Consider the following 17,981-nt stretch of genomic DNA (forward strand, 5'->3'; position numbering starts at 1 on the left):
TTGCCAGACGAAGCAGCTGAAACAGTTTAATGGTTGGTGTGACTGGTGTCCCCAATGATTTTCCAGGCCTTTTTATGCATCTGCAGAGGGTCAGAGGAACAGAGGTGAGGGAACCCATCCTTACCACCTGTTGGTGAGGTCTCTGAGCTTCTTATCAAGCTTGGAGGGAATTATGGTGTTGAATGCTGAAATGAAGTCCAGGAACAGCATTCTAACGCGTGCATCCCTCTTCTCCAGGTGAGTGAGGACGGCGTGTAGTGCTGTGGCTGTGGCGTCATCGGTAGACCAGTAGGCAAATTGTAGGGGGTCCAGAGTGGGTGGTAGCATGCTGCAGATGTAGCCTTGCTCTGTGAGTGGCAGGGGACAGGGAGTGTAATGGTACAGAGGGACCCAGGAGTACAAGAAATATCACAGGTAGGCCGGGAGGTAATAAATGTATTCAGCACACTGGCCTTCATCAGTTAGGGCATTGAGTACAAGTCATTCATGTAGCTGCACTTGGAGGAATGTCCACAGCTTTGGTCATCCTATTATGGCAAAGATACAGTTAAACTAGAAAAAGTGCAGGGATTTCCAATAATGTTGCCAGGGCTGGAAGGTCTGAATTACAGGGAGATGTTGGTCTGGCTAGGCCACTATTCTAATGAGGGGTGAGCTTTTAGATATGTTTAACATTAGGAGAGGATTAGATAATATGAACAGTCTTTTCTCCAGAGTAGAAGTCCAGAACTAGGAGACACATGACTAAGGTAAGAGAGGAAAGATTTCAAAGGAAGCTGAGATTCAGTATTTTCATGCAGAGGGTGGTGAGTATGTGGAATGAGCTGCCAGTGGAAGTGGATAGATACTTGAATAGATACATGGAACAGAGCAGAAAGGGCTTAGGAGGATACGGGACAGACACAGGAACTTAGGACTGGCTGAGTGAGCACTGTGGTCAGCTTCGATTCATTGGCTGAAGGTCCAGTATCCATGCTGTAATGCTCTATGACTGACTACTTTTGCTGGAGGAACTCAGCAGATTTGTGAGTGGAAAGAAATTGCTGATGTTTTGGGTCAAAACCTGAAGAAGGATTGACAGTGCAGAGGAGAGATAGTATAACAGGAAAGAGTGAATGAGATGGTGTGAAGTGTGCGGAGATTACACATTCTTCCTGTGACTATAGAGTCTTCCTCAATGCTCTTTTTCTCCAGCATTCTAAAGGTGTGCATGTTGGTTAGTTAATTGCCTGCAGTAAATTGCCCCTAGTGTGTAGGTGTACAATAGAAAATAAGAGGAATTGATGGTAATGTTGAGGAAATAAAACGGGATTAGTGTAATATTGGTTCCTTTAAATCAGAATCAGAATGGGAAGTAGGTTTATTAAATCTGGCATGTGTCAGGAAATGTGTTAACTTTGCAGCAGCAGTACAATGCAATACAGTTTAATATAGAAACAAAAAATTAAGGAAGTAAAATCAATTACAGTAGGTATATATGTATATTGAATAGATCAAAAATAGTGCAATAATAAATATATAATATATATTTAAAAATGAGGTAGTGTTCATGGGTTCAATGTCCATTCTGAATTATAAATGGGGGCGGTAATGGGGATAAGCTCCCACTACCTATTAAATACTCCCACATGGTGTGCATCTCAGCAAGTCTCTGACAACCAAGTCCAGCTCCTGGGCTTCACGTGTGGCTTAGCTACTAAGCCCTCCTCTGTTTTGCAGGAAACTCACTCAAGTGGAAGGCCTCGTGAGTAAACACTGAGGAAAACTCTAGAGCAGCCCTATGCTGACTGGCATTTGCTGCCTTGCCACCAGTGCCCAGCTGCATCAGTCTCCACTGTTCCTTTGGATTCATCACTGCATGGAGATGGTAGCTTGCTACGTGGCCAACAGCTCGCTCTTTATATCATACTGGCCAGGCTTGCATATCATGTAGGCAACTGGGTTGCAACAGCCATGGATTGTCCCCCTCAACAGAGGGCCTGAAGTTGTAATGTTAGTGTAAGAAGAATATTTAATGATAAGTGTTGACTTGGTGGGCTATAGAACCTATTTTTATGTTGCATACTTCAATGAGAACCAATAGAACTGTTCTTTTTTTTGATGATGAGCTATTCAGTAAGTTTTTTAATTAGAAGTATTTATCTTTGCACTTTCTCAATATACTTCTTGAAGGAAATACAGTATGCAGCTCTTGCATTCACCTGTTAAATAACAAAAGAAATCACAATTAAAGGAAACTATGGTTAAACTAACATAAAATATCATTAAAACTCATTTTACAATAAACCTCATTTAGATCTAAAATTTCACATCCATTACACTGACCTGCTCAATTTAGACTCAGTTGCACAGAAAGAAAGCAGAAGTAACTTTATCAGAAGCTCTATATGCTTACTTACATTTTCGTAACTGACTATTTAATTAAAGCAGACTTCTTATTCAGTTAATTGCTTGGAGTTCAGCAGCAGATGTGTGAAAAGAATTGCAAAACTTTACATTAGTTGATTTTTACAGTGCCTTAATCGCAGAAGTAAAATGTGCTTGTGTGAATTTTTAACACCCACTCTATCCCACACACAGGAAATGAAACTGACAGTTTAGTTTGCAGTTGTTTTAACAGCAACAGACACTTCACACTCTAAAAAAGGGTATTTTTACCTTTATTTACCCAAGTCCATAGTTCAGAGCAGACAAGAGTTTAAAGCACCCCAAGTTGTTTTAGATTCCTCAGATGAACCATTTCAAATTTCATTCTATAATATTAGAACAATTGTCAGGAAACACAGATGTTCTGGAAGACTTAGCACTTGCCATCATTGCATTGTGGAAGCGAAAGTAACTTCTAACTTTGCACAACAAGCTACTAAATAAGAAACCTAAATGGTGCTGGCTGAAATCTTCACTTCCACCTGGATGTCTCAGAGAATGGATCACAAATTTGATGAGAACTTCAACTACTTACCAACTGAATACTGGAGCAGATTCAAGGGGTTGGGCAGCCCATTTGCTGCTAATTGGTATGTTCATGCGTTTGCAATATAGAAATTGTTAGATATGAGACATTAATGCAAATGCTGAGAATCTAATATAAAGAAATTATAGAGCAGGAGGGCTGGCATGGAAAAAATCAGAAATGAGTAGAAATATGATAGACACATAAATATGCAACATATAGAGAAATTTGGGCTCGCAGGCAGATCATTGAAGGGTGTGTGTGTGTGTGTGTGTGTGTGTGTGTGTGTGTGTGTGTGTGTGTGTGTGTGTGTGTGTGTGTGTGTGTGTGTGTGTGTGTACGTACGTACACGCGCGCGGGGGGGTGGGGGAAGCAGCTGGTAAAGGTTTCACTGCTGCTGTTGCTGCTGATTGTGTTGTTGTGTTAAACATTGTGAGCGTGCAATGCTGCTGCCAGAATGTACACATGTACACGGGTTGCATCCTTGGGTGTGTTGGTTTTTGATACAAACAATGCATTTCACCGTATGTTTTGAGAAATTTATAAATAAACCTGGGTCACGCCAGTGAAGATATCTGATGTTGAAGGATCTAAAACACCCCATGACTCCGGGCTACATCAATGATGATGTGTCAGAGTGCATCACAAGATGTTATCATTCTATCTGTAAATAAATCTGAATCTGAGAAAGGACTTAGTTTAATTTTGTATTGTGTTCCATTGAAGGGTCTGTTTCTCTAGTGTACTGTTCAGTGTTCCAGAAACATTTACTTATGTTCAACAAAATAAAAATAAAGCAATTATTAAAAAAGTTAACCTCAGGATTATGCAAACAAAGCGTGAAAACCTAAAAAAAATCACAAATCACTACAACGAAGTCACAGGACCTTTGGCTCATCCGGTCCCTGGCATCCTGTTTTTCTTTCTACTCCCATCTATCTGCATCCAGACCATAGCACTCCATACCTCCCTCCTTCATGTACCATTCCAAACTTCTCTTAAAATGAACCCACATCCACCACCTCCACTGGCAGCTTATTCGACTGTCTGAGTGAAAGATTTCTATTAAATATTTCAGTTTTCATCCTAAATCTATGACCTCTAGTTCGAGTTCTGTCCAATGTCAGGGGAAAGGAACTGCATCCATAAAGACCCCATCAATCTCTGTAAGATCTTCCCTCATTCTCCTACACTCTAAGGAATAAAGTCTCAACCTATTCTGCCTTTCCCTATAACTCAGGTCCTCAAGTCCCAGCAACAGATTTGTAAATTTTCTCTGCACGCTTTCAAGCTTATTCACATGAATAAGACAAAAAAATGAGACAAAAAAATCTAATCAGTGAATACAAGAAATTGCATTACCTTTTAATTGTTGAACAATTTCTGCTCCTTTTACTCATTTTTGCCTCTCTTTATTTCTCCTTATATAGCAGCTGTTGACATTCTTCCAAAATATATTTCCTGAAATTAAATGAATATATTAAATGAATCAATGAGACGCATTGGTTCAGAAATATCATGGTGCCTGTCACTATAGAGTAGTTGCTGAGAAAAATGGATTTTGCCAAATTCATAACAGAAAATAAATAATCTGAGTTGCCAACATGTTGCCTTTGTATCGGACCAAAAGCATGTTCCTCAGATATTCTCTTTCAATCATCTCTGTTTGGAGTATTGTAGAGATGAAAATGCAGGAGTTTTACCATCTGTTACATGTTGCTCTGTTACTGAATAAATATAAATAAATTAATTAATAAATAAGTAAGTGTTTTACACATTCAGTGATTTCTGCTGACTCTCAACGAAAGATTGGTTGTCATAAAACCTTATTGTACTATTTCTAATATCACATAAATTGGAAATGAAGCTGAAAAATTTCCTCTGCAATTTACTCTATCATTTTGGTACAGAATAGAGTTCTCTTCACATCACTGACAGAATTATAGATTGAATCAATACAGTAAAAGCTAATTGGCTTATCATACAGGCTCCATTTGAGTATAATCCATCAGGTTCACTTCCACATTTACTCTATAGCACTGGAAGTTCTTTTCTTTCAGACACTTGTTTCATTTTGAATACTAGTGTTGACTGTCTCTATTGTTACCCAATTAATTCATTACAAACTTTTACTATTGGCTGTGTTAAAACGCTTTTGCTCTATTTGATCTATCCTGTTACCAATCATCTTCACTCTGTGCTTCTGGTCATTGTCGATTCTGTCAATGGGAACAATTCCTCTCAATCTACTCTGCCAATGTACTTCATGATTTTCAATATTGAACCTCCATCAGATGTTCTATTTCTAAGGACAATGTGCCTAACTACTGCTCACAATCAAATAACCATAGTCCTCCTTTCCTAAGTCATCTTGATAAATGTCTTCTGCAAACTTTCAGCTCCCTACACATCTTCCCTAAAGCACAGCACCCTGACTAGGATACAATACTCCAGTTTTGGTGGAATCAATGGCCTGTGAAGTTCCATCCATGCTTTTGCACACCTGCTTCTATTTACAAAGTTCAGGTTTCTGTATATAATTTCAATTGATTCCTCAACATCCCATTTCATTAACAATATCAGCAAATAAGCTCTGTGCTCTGCTTCTGTGCTCCTTTTAGAGTGATATCCTTTAGTCCTGTAGCCACCTTGCCACCCATTCACCTATTTCAGCAAGTTGTCTACATAACTTGAAATCTATTGCCTTGCGGTGTGTGTGTCTAGAAATTGTGCCTTGTACACCAGCTCATTAACATGCAGTAAGAAAGGCAGATGCCCTTATACTAACTTGAGGGAAGTCCCTCCATTGTATTTCCTGTAACATAGCTGATTTTCTGATTTCCTTTCTGCAGTTCCTTCAAAATAACCACAGCAGATCTCACAATTTGTTGCTTTTCACAGCATTAGAGATGTCTCCCAGGAACTCATTTTGTGAAGAGATGATTTCATCTATTTTAATTCCAGTGTCTGACAGCTGGTACATTGGGCAATGCTGACTTCCCATGTGTGCGGGCAGGACCATCCCAAAGCTTATCCTATAAGGGCTTCCATTCAAAACCTAGAAATTTCATGAAAATAATAAGTATCCAGTCCTTTATTGTTTGGGTGGTTATGAACTATGAGAAGTGCTGCAGGAAGTACCTGTTTCTGGGAAGACACAAGACACTGCCAAACATTTTGAGCTCCAGCACTTCCTGGAATGTTGGATCCTAGGGCGAAGGCTAGTTGGTATTTCTTCAGGTCCCCTCATCAATTTGTGGTTCCACCAGGACTGCTGAGGGCTGTTAAAATGAGAACCACATACACACCAGTATTGTTGTAAAAAGCATCTTTTTTTTTCAAAAGTGAAATCTTGATTTGCCCAGTAATGCAGAGTGTTTGTGCAGCACACAGCCTTCATTAGATCTGAATACCTGAGTCCGGGTCAGAGGAGTAAGGAGACATGGAGACTGAAGGGCATGAGGTGCAGTTTGATAGGCAGCAGGTATAAGACGAATAAGATGACAAGAAGGTTATTGAAAAAGTCCTAGCAGAATACAAAAAGCAGGTCCCAGCAGAATAGTGTAAACAAATTTCAACTTCATGAATAATGAGAGATTCAGGATCAGAATCGGAATCAGATTTATTATCTCCGGCATGTGTCATGAAATTCGTGAAATGTTGTGAGATTCACTCATAGAGAGATATTTTCGGAAAGAAGTCTGCAAAATAACACTCCACATTGAAGAAAACATTACCTTCTATATTTGACAATTCTTATCATCAATACCATAACCAAAAGACAGCCAAATGAGCTGAGGTGACAATTAATAATTCCTAATATTTTCCTTTCCACTAATCAAACACATCAATTTCTAAAGTAGCATGCAGCTCATCTATGTTGCAAGGACATACAATTTATTTCTGCATGGTTAGAATGGTGGAGAAAACTGGAACTGTTTCCTACCAGGATTTACCCATGGTGACCCAAAATGGTCATCTGAACCCCATAATATATATGACCTCCGTCCTGGCACTCCGGTGAGGATCTCCATGTCCCTTTGAATGAAACTGGGAGACTGTATGTTCTCCCTTCAAGCCATACTCTTCTTCATGGGAGTCAGTTTTTGTTTCTGCTGTCCACCTGCCTTTGGGAGTGAAACCTTAAGGGCTGATGCCTTTATTCAATCAATACACAACAAACATCTCAACTTTCTGGTGTAGAAAGTTCTAGATATTCACTACAAGAAAAAATTTCTATGTACCATAGTGTCATTGACCAGCACCTTATCTCAAAGCTTTGTCCTCTCAGATGAGAGTCTCCCACTCATGAAACCATCTTGACATTTACCCTCTCCTATCTTAGAATCTTATTCTTTCAATAAGATCATCGCAATAAACTCTTCTCGGGGTTCCAGCTGGGTACAGGTATGAGAAGACTGAGAAGAGTTTATTCATTACACACACCGGGAAAGCATAGATACTTTTTCCAAGATCATCTCACTTTCTTCAAACTGCAAAGAATGCAGGCCCAACCTGTTTAGCCTCCCTGAATAGGATAGTGTACTCACACGATCGTATTCAAGATAATGCTGCAGAGGAATACCCGATTAGCAGTTTGACAAAGTGGAAGATTTCAATGGAGAATTGAATGAAAGACAGGAAATAGAACCACCTGAGAAATGAAGGGAGTGAATTCCAGACCTTATGAGCAGCTGAAGGCATGATGAAGGGAATGATTAGAGCTGTGGTTTCTCTGATTGCTTGAGATTCATGCAGCTGCCATCTTGTGTCTAGTGAAAACTGCAGCTGTGCCCTAGTGACAGCCTTAACACTTTTCATTTTAGAATAAATACAGTTCACTATGGGAATAACCAGTCAGAGCTGATTTCTGTACTTCAGCTGAACCATTGAAGAATTTAAGTTTCTCATACATTTGCATTCTTCTACATAGAATTTTAAAATTTGGGAAAGAAGATTCTTATTATTTTGGATGTTATACATTATTGAAATAAATCTGTAGGCAAATTAATTAATTAGCATGAAAGATTTGCAGAAATAATGTTACAGCTTCGTTACTTCCATACTCAAAAAATCATGACCTGAAAAACATAGGTAAGAAAATCTTGCAGACATGAAAGCATGCAGGGGATGCAAGGAACTGATCTTTTTACAACATGTAACACAGAAGTGTCAGGAATCTCTTGGCTCCTGTGTGATAACATCAAGTACTCATTCAGGTCTGAGTCAGGTTTGAGCACAGCCGGGAAATGACAGTGGATGCAAGACACCTTCAGCAGAATAAAAGGACATTGTGCTTAGCAATAGAAGTTTTTAATGCAATGACAACCATGTGCAAATACAGACTGTTACCGCTACGGTGAGCAATGTGGAAGGTAACATTTGCGTAGAGTGATCTACATTGAGAGATTTGTATTTTTCTTGTTGATCTTGCCAATTAAAGTGTTGAGGAAGATTGAAAGTGTTGTGTATTTAATATTTCAATAATATGTGAGTGAGCTTGTATATATATTGTTTGATTAAGCATTCTTGTTCATTTCAATAATTCATTATGGCTTATATATATAAATTCAGGAATTGCATGTATCATCATGCTACTACGTGATACATGCATATCTCACTTAAAGTAAACTGGAGGCTGGACCCACAGTTCAGACTCCCGTATTGTCCTTTGAATTAGTTTAATATTTTGATGTTACAAAACATTGGTAACAAGGTTTTTTAAAAATGAACCCAAGATGCTACCAACCCATTCAAGCCCAATGAGACGTTCAAACTAAAAAATAATGCAGAGGAATGGTGAAACACAGCAGCGTGTGTTCTTTGGAAGGGAAAACATGAATGAGTTTTAAAAAGAAAGTAAGAGAAACGAAGAATTCATGGGTTTGTAAAGAATGAGTACTAGATGATAATAATCAATAAAAAATAACAGAAATGGCTGGCTACATCAGAAAAATTGATGTATTTGATTACACAATGGGTAACTGGCTCATGTAAACTGAGCTATTGGAACAGTTATTTTGAAACAAGTGAAATAGCCAATGAGAAGTGAGTCCCACTTTTCTGAGTTCATTGGGTTTAAATGCATACAGTTTGCTTTGAAGTTTGACTACTTCAGCCTAACCAGCAGCAATGAGCTTTGCTGTTATTGTAAAAGTAATGTAGGAACACTTAGAACTAAGCTGTTATTGATTACAGAACACTTTAGGTTTCATAAGCAGAATCAAGAGGAAAGTTAGTCTATTTCAATGTAGATGGATGAATTGACGAGATTGGCTGAGCATTGTCAGTTTGGTAATGGTCATAATGATACACCAAGAGGTCATGTAGTTTGTGGAATCCCAAAAGAAAGCCTTCAAAAACGGCTCTTAGCTTCTAACTTACATTCAATAGAGCAGTTAAATTACCATTTCACCAGAAATCGCAGGCACAGATGCAATAGAGTTGAAGTCAGGCATGAAAATGAACATGAACAAAATTGGAATTTTGGTCTAAACAGAACCAAATTGTGTTAACGTTGTGGCAGGGACTCACATACACCAGATTAATGCAGATTTAAAGGCAAAACCTGCAGAAAATGCAACAAAGTAGAACACATAAAAAGCTCAGACAAAAAGATGGACCGCATAGGGAGGAGATACAGGTAAAAAGGTTCAAAAAGAGCACTAATCTGCTGTTTTTGAAAAGTTGACAATGATGAAAGTGACACAGGACTGAGTGGCTTTGAGGGTTACAATATGAAAACTAACAATGGACATGCAATATGGCAAATTAATTAAAATGAAATTAGACACTGGTTCAGCTGCTTCAGTCATTCCACAAAATAAGTTTGAATAGCTTTTCAAAGATACTAAACTGAATCCAGCAGATAGCTACCTAAGAACATACTAGAGAAAAGATAACTCCTGTGGGAATCACATCCATAATGGTGAAGTTCAACAATCACCAAGACACATTGAGTTTATATGTGGCAAAAACAGGAGGACCAGCATTGTGGTGGTGTGATTGGCTGAGATTACTACAACTTGATTGGAGATCCATCCGCCATTTGCAAGCCATATCCCCGGCAATGAAGCCATCTGAAAGCAAATTAAGAAAGATACATCTGAATGATGCCACAACTGTCTCCATGCCAAACATCATGAATCATTGCCCAACAGAGGACAAACAGTTCTAACCTCTGAGCCTCTAATTGGAAAGCACATTGGACCAAGGAAGGACCATACGGCTCAGAGGAAGCATGGATATGATAAAAGCAGAGCTCCATCAACATCAGTTTTTGTTATCAAAATATCTGAGAAACTTTAAAAATGTAACTTGGTTTTAACCTGGAAGTGAGTTCAAGGAGCTTCAGGAACGATGCAAGCATTCAGCTTTTGTGAGTATGAAGAACCAGAATCTATTCCACATGCATTAAAGTTACTGCAAGAACTTCAAGTGGGAGACAAAAAGCTCTTTTTAAAAGTAGACACAAAGAGCTAAGCCCAGCTGGATGAATGGCCTATAAGAAAGGAGTCAATGGAGATATGAAAACAGCCAGATGATATTGTGGATTAGGAAAATAAAAGGAGAGATCAGATCATAGAGGGAGCAATAGTGAACTCCAGTGAACTAAATGTAACTTCCCAAGATCAAGATGCACAAATGAGAGAAAGGAAAGAAGAGATGGAGAGAAAGATTGTAAACAAGAAAGAGAATGTTGTGAAAGAGAGAAGGAATGTGAGAAAGAAAAAGAAAGGGATCGAAGTAGATCCAAAGAGAGAAAAAAAGAAAAAGAAAGATGTCCAGTGCTGTCAGAACTACTTCTTGCAGTCTCAGTCAATTCTTCCAACTACCAGGGAGGAAGACCCAGAATATGAGATTATTTCACAGCTACAAGTCTCAGCTGCCAAATAGAGTTATCCCAGAAGAATAAGAAAGCTTCAACAGAGGTGAAACCTTTCAGCTGGAATGGGACAATTTAAAATTTACTATGCTGTAAATGTCTCTAAATAATAGTTGTATGATATAATATATGGTGTATATAGTTGAGATGCATCCTCTATTGAGTTGGAGTTTATAGCTGATTAGTGTGGAGTGTTGTGCATTTAAAATTTCAATAATATTTGAGTAATCATATATATGCATATATAGTATGACTAAGCATTCTTGTTCATTTAAGTAATTCATTATGCACCATCTGCATACAGTAAGTATGAGAATTGCATATGTCATCATGATACCAAGTAACACTTGCGCACCTCACTTAAAGTAAACCAAAAGTTAGACCCACATTTTGGACACCTGCATCTTCCTTTGAATTAGTTTAATATCTTAAAGTTTCAAAACATAACAGAAACCAATGAGGACGAGAACGGAATGTGGGCGGGTGCTCAGTGACGATTATCTTCGGGCGACTAGTCCGTCTCTCCCTCTCGCCTGCTGTTCCTAGAGGAAGGTGTCTGTGTACAGACGGTCTCTCTCTCCCTCTCGCCTGCTGTTGCAGAGGATGGTGCCGGAGTCCTGTGGCCTGTACAAAGGTTGTGGTTTGGGCTCTTCAGTTCATGTTATGATGTCTTTCTGGATTCTGGTCACTCCTTATTTTGTTGATCTTGTTGTACTATTTTGATTGGGTCGCCTGCAGATAATGAAGACTTGAGCTGGACTGAATATGCCTGGATTCTTTTGATAACTTTGTGGTTGGTGTTTTATATTCTGTATTTTCTAACTCTTTATTCTGCCATTTGTGTGATTATTTTTTCTTATTTTGTGTGCGGTTTGATGTTTTTCTTTGAATAGGCTTTATGGTGTTTCTTTCATGGCTCTCTGTGGGAAGACAAATCTTAGGGCTGCATACTGCATATACAGTTTGATAATCAAAGTACTTTGAACTTTGAACCTTTGAGTGATGTGCCATGATTTGTCACAGCCAAAAGGACTGTCAACTACCTATAATACCTGATTTTCTGAATGCCAATGCAATGAGCATATCTGGGCCGGTCTCTCTTCAATAAATTCATTAATTTTGGGCTCTTTAGGTTATAATCAAAACAAAAGGGTATGGAAATAACCAGTAGTTCAGGCATTAATATGAAAGAGTGACAGTGTTTCTGTATGATGAAACCTTATAAGTTGTTAACAAGTTGTTAATAAGTTGTTAACATGTGCTTTTTTTCTTTTGCATCTTGTTGATTATTTAAAGATGCAAAACATGCTATATTAATTTTTATATAAAAATAAAATTCTGGGATTTGCTTTCAGAACTTGGTAACATCGAGGCTAGTACAATGGTACAGCCAACAGAGATGCAGCCTTACTGCTCCAGCGATCTGGGTTCAGGCCTGCTCTGTAGATCTGTCCATGTGGGGTTTGCACATTCTTCCTGTGACAGAGTCTGAAGGCCATTCAATTCTTCTGAATGTGATAGGCCCAGTCATTTAATAACATGATGCAATGTTGTTGTTTAAGCAAAGAGAATCAGCTGATAAAAGAGGATTCCTTCAGGTGCTCAGGCTTTCTCCCACACCCCAAAATCTCAAGGACGTCTCAGTTAATTAGCCTTTGTAAATTAGCTCCAACGTGTAGCTGAGTGGTGAATTTGGATGGAGTAGATGGGAATATGGGCAAGTAAAATGAGATTTGTGTAAATGGGCGTTTGGTGGTCAACATGGACAAGGTGGGTTGAAAAATCTGCTTCTGTATTGTATGACATCATGGCAGTATGGGTGGGTCAGAATGTTCTAGATGGTCTTACCTTACTCCTTCTTGTGCCTTTGGAATCTCCTCCACATTTCGAGCTAAGACCAAGCGATATTTGCTAACCTGCCCTATTTTGCTGCATATAGAGGCCCTGAATCTATGTCAGAACCACATTTGGATGGGTGAGCAATTCACCCCTCTCTTTACTGCTGGATCTAATTTACAATACAAATAGAAATTGGACTGGAACCAGCGAGAACTTCTTCCTGTCGAGACTATGACAGATTTGTCTGGCTGGTGCAATGACCTCATAGTGTATAGTGATTGAAGGTGCCACCACAGAGTAAGAAAATTTAAGCTTTACTATGTGGAGTCTTTTGTTTGTTCATATTCTTACTGAACCACAGGCAGAAAATAAACAATAGAAGTTATCTTTCTAAGCATGTTTCCTATGCTTTTTTTTTTGTCACTGATGGCCTGACTAGAAATTCACTGTTGTTTCCCAATGATGCTGATAAGATTATGTCCGGCCCCATAACTGGGTTTTTGATTAAGTCTTTGCTATCTGTTCAGTTGACCAGTTTAAAATGTTGATCAGTTAGATTTTAATGACTCCAGGCTAGGCCAAGGAACTTGGACAATTTTAACTGCTGGCAAGTGTAATTTAAATTTATGAACTTCCTTCGATCAATGATATTGTTGATTCATTCATTATGATGAATAATTATAGTAAATATATCAACAATATCATAATTATAATACATTGATAATTTTAATAAATTAATGACAATATAAAATAATAATACAAAATAAACTAACTGCGCTTCCCTGAATCATATCATTAAACAATAACTGATGGTTTTTTTTTGCTTTTCATTTCAACATTCTGTGTTGTATGAAAGCAACATATTAAGAAAAACTAGACTTTGTGGCCCAAATGCTGGAAAAGAGAAACTTTTCTCTTAGGGTGAAGTATTGTGGGCATGTTATGTTGGTGACGGAATGTGTGGCAACACTTGCAGGCTGCCCCCAGCACCCACTTTAGGGTGAAGTGTTTATTTGTGGAAAAGTCAAAAGTACAAAACTTTCGGAGGTTTGTTGAATTTAATGGATGACCCAGATTAGAACTGTGGACTTCACATCCAGGCTGCTGTCAGGGAGATTAAGATATTGACAGACATTTAGATAGGCAGACCAATGCCACAAGAACACAGACCAGGGACAGGGAGGAGGAAGGATTATTGGAGTAAGTCAGCTGGTGTTACAGGCAGGGTCTATAAAATTTAGATCTGATGTTGGAAGTAGTGGCTGTAAAAACCATGGATCAGAGAGGCTGGACATGTTGCTTGCATCACAGGCATCATGGGGGCAGGAATGGTGGTGAAGTACTAACTATTGAGAAAGTATACAGGCTTTCTTAGTGATGCCCACCTGCAGTGGAAAACAAAATACTAATTTCCACATTGAGCTGTTATCAATTCCTATTAGCAGTTCTTAGGATTCTCCTCTAAGCATCTATAAAGCAGAAACAAAGGGGAAGTTATAAGTACACATTAAGTTATGTCATAATGGGACACAGCTTTGGCATGGATGTTAGTCACCTACCTTCCACAGAACTGGATATGAGCATTTTGAAGGTGAATAAGATTCACAGTTCCACTTTTCAGTGATTTTCATATTAGTCACAGGCTACAGGAGAGGTGCTGTCAGTCTCTCTGCCTCTATGACCCCTGTAACAAAATGGTCTAATGCATTAAATGACCATGGAGACGAACAATGATTTTGCTTATTCTCGTTCTCTTTTCCCGTAATGATCATCAATAGCACTACGGTTATGTCTCACTGCAGATCCTTTCCATAGTAATTATGCAAATCTGGAGGCTTTGAAAATATGGCAATATTTATTCTCGAGAAACACAATGAAAAATTACTTACCATGGACTGAAATGAAATGATGATCATTCCAGATCATTTTGTGTCACTCAAGATACAAGATTCAAGATTCAAGTTTATTTGTTACGTGTACATCAAAACATACTGTGAAATGCGTTGTTTACGTTAACAACCAATACACTTGCAGATGTGCTGGGGGCAGCCCGCAAGTGTTGCCACACATTCCGTCACCAACATAATATGCCTACAATCCGTTACCAACATAATATGCCCACATTCCGTCACCAACATAATATGCCCACAATACTCAGCCGAACTATGCAGAATACAAGAAGAAATAAAACAACGCCAATGACCTCATAGTGTATAGTGATTGAAGGTGTCGGTGCATAGTAAGGAAATTTAATTTAAGCTTTAATATGAGAGGTTGGGGGGACCCTCATCAACTCTTTACTATTCCACCATCCAATATCCAACCATGGATGTCTTACACCAGGTCACTCAGTAGCTTTTTTAGTGTTGGGCCTGTCTGCACATCAAATAATGTCATTTTGGAGACTTGCTGAGAAGATTAGGCTGTATTCTCTGATGGTGATCACCTTTTGTCAAATCGCAATCCCTTAAGCTCCAGAGACACCCAGACTCCCTGCACTGAACTCTACCAGCACACTAAACACTTTCACACTCCCAGTGTTTAGCCGGTTTTTCAGTAACTCTGGTTATCTTTGTAATTATTAACAGACAATAATTATATTAGTTTGGAAGATATTTTTTTCAGATTCCTTGGGCCATAAGATCAAAATCCAGCTCAAGGTTTAAACATTAAATCTGACGATATGTTAGTGCCTGTCTGAAACTGAGATGGTGCAGTATTGCCCAAGAAATGTTTTGCAGGTCAAACGTATGCTAAGGATTCATTGTATTTTTTTTATTAAAATGTCACCATTTGAGCAGAACAAATACATTTTCTAGTAAAACAGCTATGAATCTTCCTTTACTGAACAACATAATTGTTTTATCTTATTGCTGAGTGCATATTGTTTGCTTTATTCAGTAAAAGGAAATTGTGGTTGTGTTAAAAAGCCACATCCTGTCAACACACACATATATATACACACATGTGCACACAAAGTATGTTTAAGGTCAACCTGGTGAAAGTATTGCAAGCAGCACACACAAAATGCAGCAGGCCAGGCAGCATCTGTAGGAAGAAGTACAGTTGACATTTCGGGCCAAGACCCTTCGTCAAGACTAACTGAAAGAAGAGATTTGAAAGTGAGAGGGGGAGGGGGAGATCCGAAATGATAGGAGAAGACAGGAGGGGGAGGATTGAAGCTAAGAGCTGGAAAGCTGATTGGCAAATGGGATACAGAGCTGGAGAAGGGGGATGCTCATGGGATGGGAGGCCTAAGGAAAAAGAAAGGGGGAGGGGAGCACCAGAGGGAGATGGAGAGCAGTCAAGGAGTGATTGTGAGTGGGACAGAGAGAGAAAAAAAGGTGGGGGGGGGGGAGGGAGGGAGGGAGAGAGAGAGAGAGAGAGAGAATAATAAATAAATAAATAAATAAATAGATAGATAGATAGATAGATAGATAAGGGGTGGGGTAAGAAGGGGAAGAGCAGTCGTTTTGATATATGTACAGTATATACCTATGCATATACTTCAATGTTTATACCTATGTCTTTCAAAGCAGGTTGTGCAATAATGAAGCTTATTACCTGGGCAATGGTAATAGTTTGAAAGAGGGGTTAGTTAAACATGAAACTCTATAGCATTGGAAAATGAGTTATGATATTGTAATCAGTTCTTAATCTGACCCTTTTGACCCAATGTAAATGGAATCTGTGATTGCAGCTCATCATATAGTTCATCCATGCTAAGTATTATATTTTATTTCGTTGGTACATTTTACCCAATTTTGGATGCAGCAAGTACCATTAAAGTTTGTCTCTACCACTTGATCAAATGCTTGTCATTGCCTGCATCCGATCATGGAAATTGATGCAGAGGTTTTGGCAGCTTTCAGGAAGCCCTGGCAAGGCACAGATGATGATAAGTACCCCACTTCAGGCCCAGAAACCTTAATTGACAAGTCAAAGAGAGAGGCACTATGTGAGGTTGAAGGTACAAGTAAGGTCGATGTGTGGAGTGGAGACCCAGAATAATCATATATGCTCAAGGCCAGTGAAGGTATTGTTGCATCCATTGACCCAACAACTACTTTCGGATTCTCAACCACCTCCCCATGTAATTTATCCAAAATGGGAGCATGAAACCATGACTGACAAAATGTGAGCGTGAAGCCATAATGACTCTTCACTCCTCAAAAAACAATGCTAGCAACTGGCAATAACTTAATATAATTCTGAAGTATTTGCAAGGAGAGCGTTGCTCAGTTCCAGAGTGGAATTTAGTTGGACTATTTCCAGCTTGAATCACATTCTTACTGAAAGGTAACGGGGCATCTTTCATCATGATCAACCTTTGATTCAAAGACAAAACTTGGTATCATTCTCCCATGAAATTATGTTATTTCCTGCAAGTTCTGGGAAAATTAAGGGACATTGTTTTGAGGAGCAACATCATTGGTCATTCCTGGAATAATTATGCTTCTGTAATACTGCTTCAGGTTGATCAGTAGTATGGTTAAAGGGAGATTTCATACAGTATGTTCCGGGCATCCACTTAGTTGTTAACCTCTGATCCCCCAGTCTCCCTACTCCATTCCACTGACTAACTCAATACCACAACCTCCCAACCACATTACTCCTACATCAAATCTTATGACAATACACCAATATCACATCTTCAACCTTGAAGTCTGGGCAGGTTGTCCTGACAAACAGCTAAAATCAGCACCGTGAAAAAGAGTAAGTTAAACAGTTAATTGCAATCCAAAGTCAGATTCCTGCCTGATATTATTCTTATAAAATGTATTTGATAGTACATATTTGTTGGTAATAGGTATTCTGAAGGCATCAATGTCAGTGGTAATTCCTACCGTTGGTATCCTTAGTCATGTTACCCATGAGGCTGCAAATCTGTTAGCCGAACGCCGATAGTGGATTGAAAGGCGGCATCGTATGGTACTTCCTCACTCCTTCCAGCACAATTTTTGTTGTGCTCTGTAAATCCCTGAAAATTGAATTTGATAATGGCATCTGGGATTGTGGTCAACGACAGGACAGGTGGTGCAAACTCTTAACCAGTAAGATTAAAGAAGTAAAACATTAAGCAAAAGATGGGCTGTGAAGACAAGTGAAGAGTCTAAACTCAATGTGAAATAAGGGACTTTCTGTACCAAAGTTAATGGCCAATTAAAGTGGAAAAGCAGCAATTTCAAGAAATTCACAGCAGGATCCCATTTTCTCTGAGCACAATTCAAACGTCCTCCTCTTGACCCTTGAGATGATTTACATATTAATAATGGACTGTGTTGCTTGCAGGCCTTTACACTT

General features: G+C 38.8%; 2 long non-coding RNA genes across 2 annotated transcripts; both read right to left on the reverse strand.

Moving 5' to 3' along the window:
- Positions 1-1,484: 1,484 nt before the first annotated feature.
- Positions 1,485-6,707, reverse strand: LOC140725416 (uncharacterized). The gene is made up of 4 exons (XR_012098344.1): positions 6,095-6,707; positions 4,316-4,414; positions 2,659-2,753; positions 1,485-2,201 (listed from the first exon to the last, which is right to left on the reverse strand). It is a non-coding gene; the product is annotated as an uncharacterized lncRNA (long non-coding RNA).
- A 1,656-nt stretch (positions 6,708-8,363) lies between these two features.
- LOC140723958 (uncharacterized) lies at positions 8,364-17,636 on the reverse strand. The gene is made up of 3 exons (XR_012098017.1): positions 17,525-17,636; positions 14,237-14,361; positions 8,364-10,032 (listed from the first exon to the last, which is right to left on the reverse strand). It is a non-coding gene; the product is annotated as an uncharacterized lncRNA (long non-coding RNA).
- Positions 17,637-17,981: the final 345 nt, after the last annotated feature.

Source organism: Hemitrygon akajei, chromosome 3, assembly GCF_048418815.1.
Source record: "Hemitrygon akajei chromosome 3, sHemAka1.3, whole genome shotgun sequence".
Lineage (NCBI taxonomy): Eukaryota > Metazoa > Chordata > Chondrichthyes > Myliobatiformes > Dasyatidae > Hemitrygon > Hemitrygon akajei.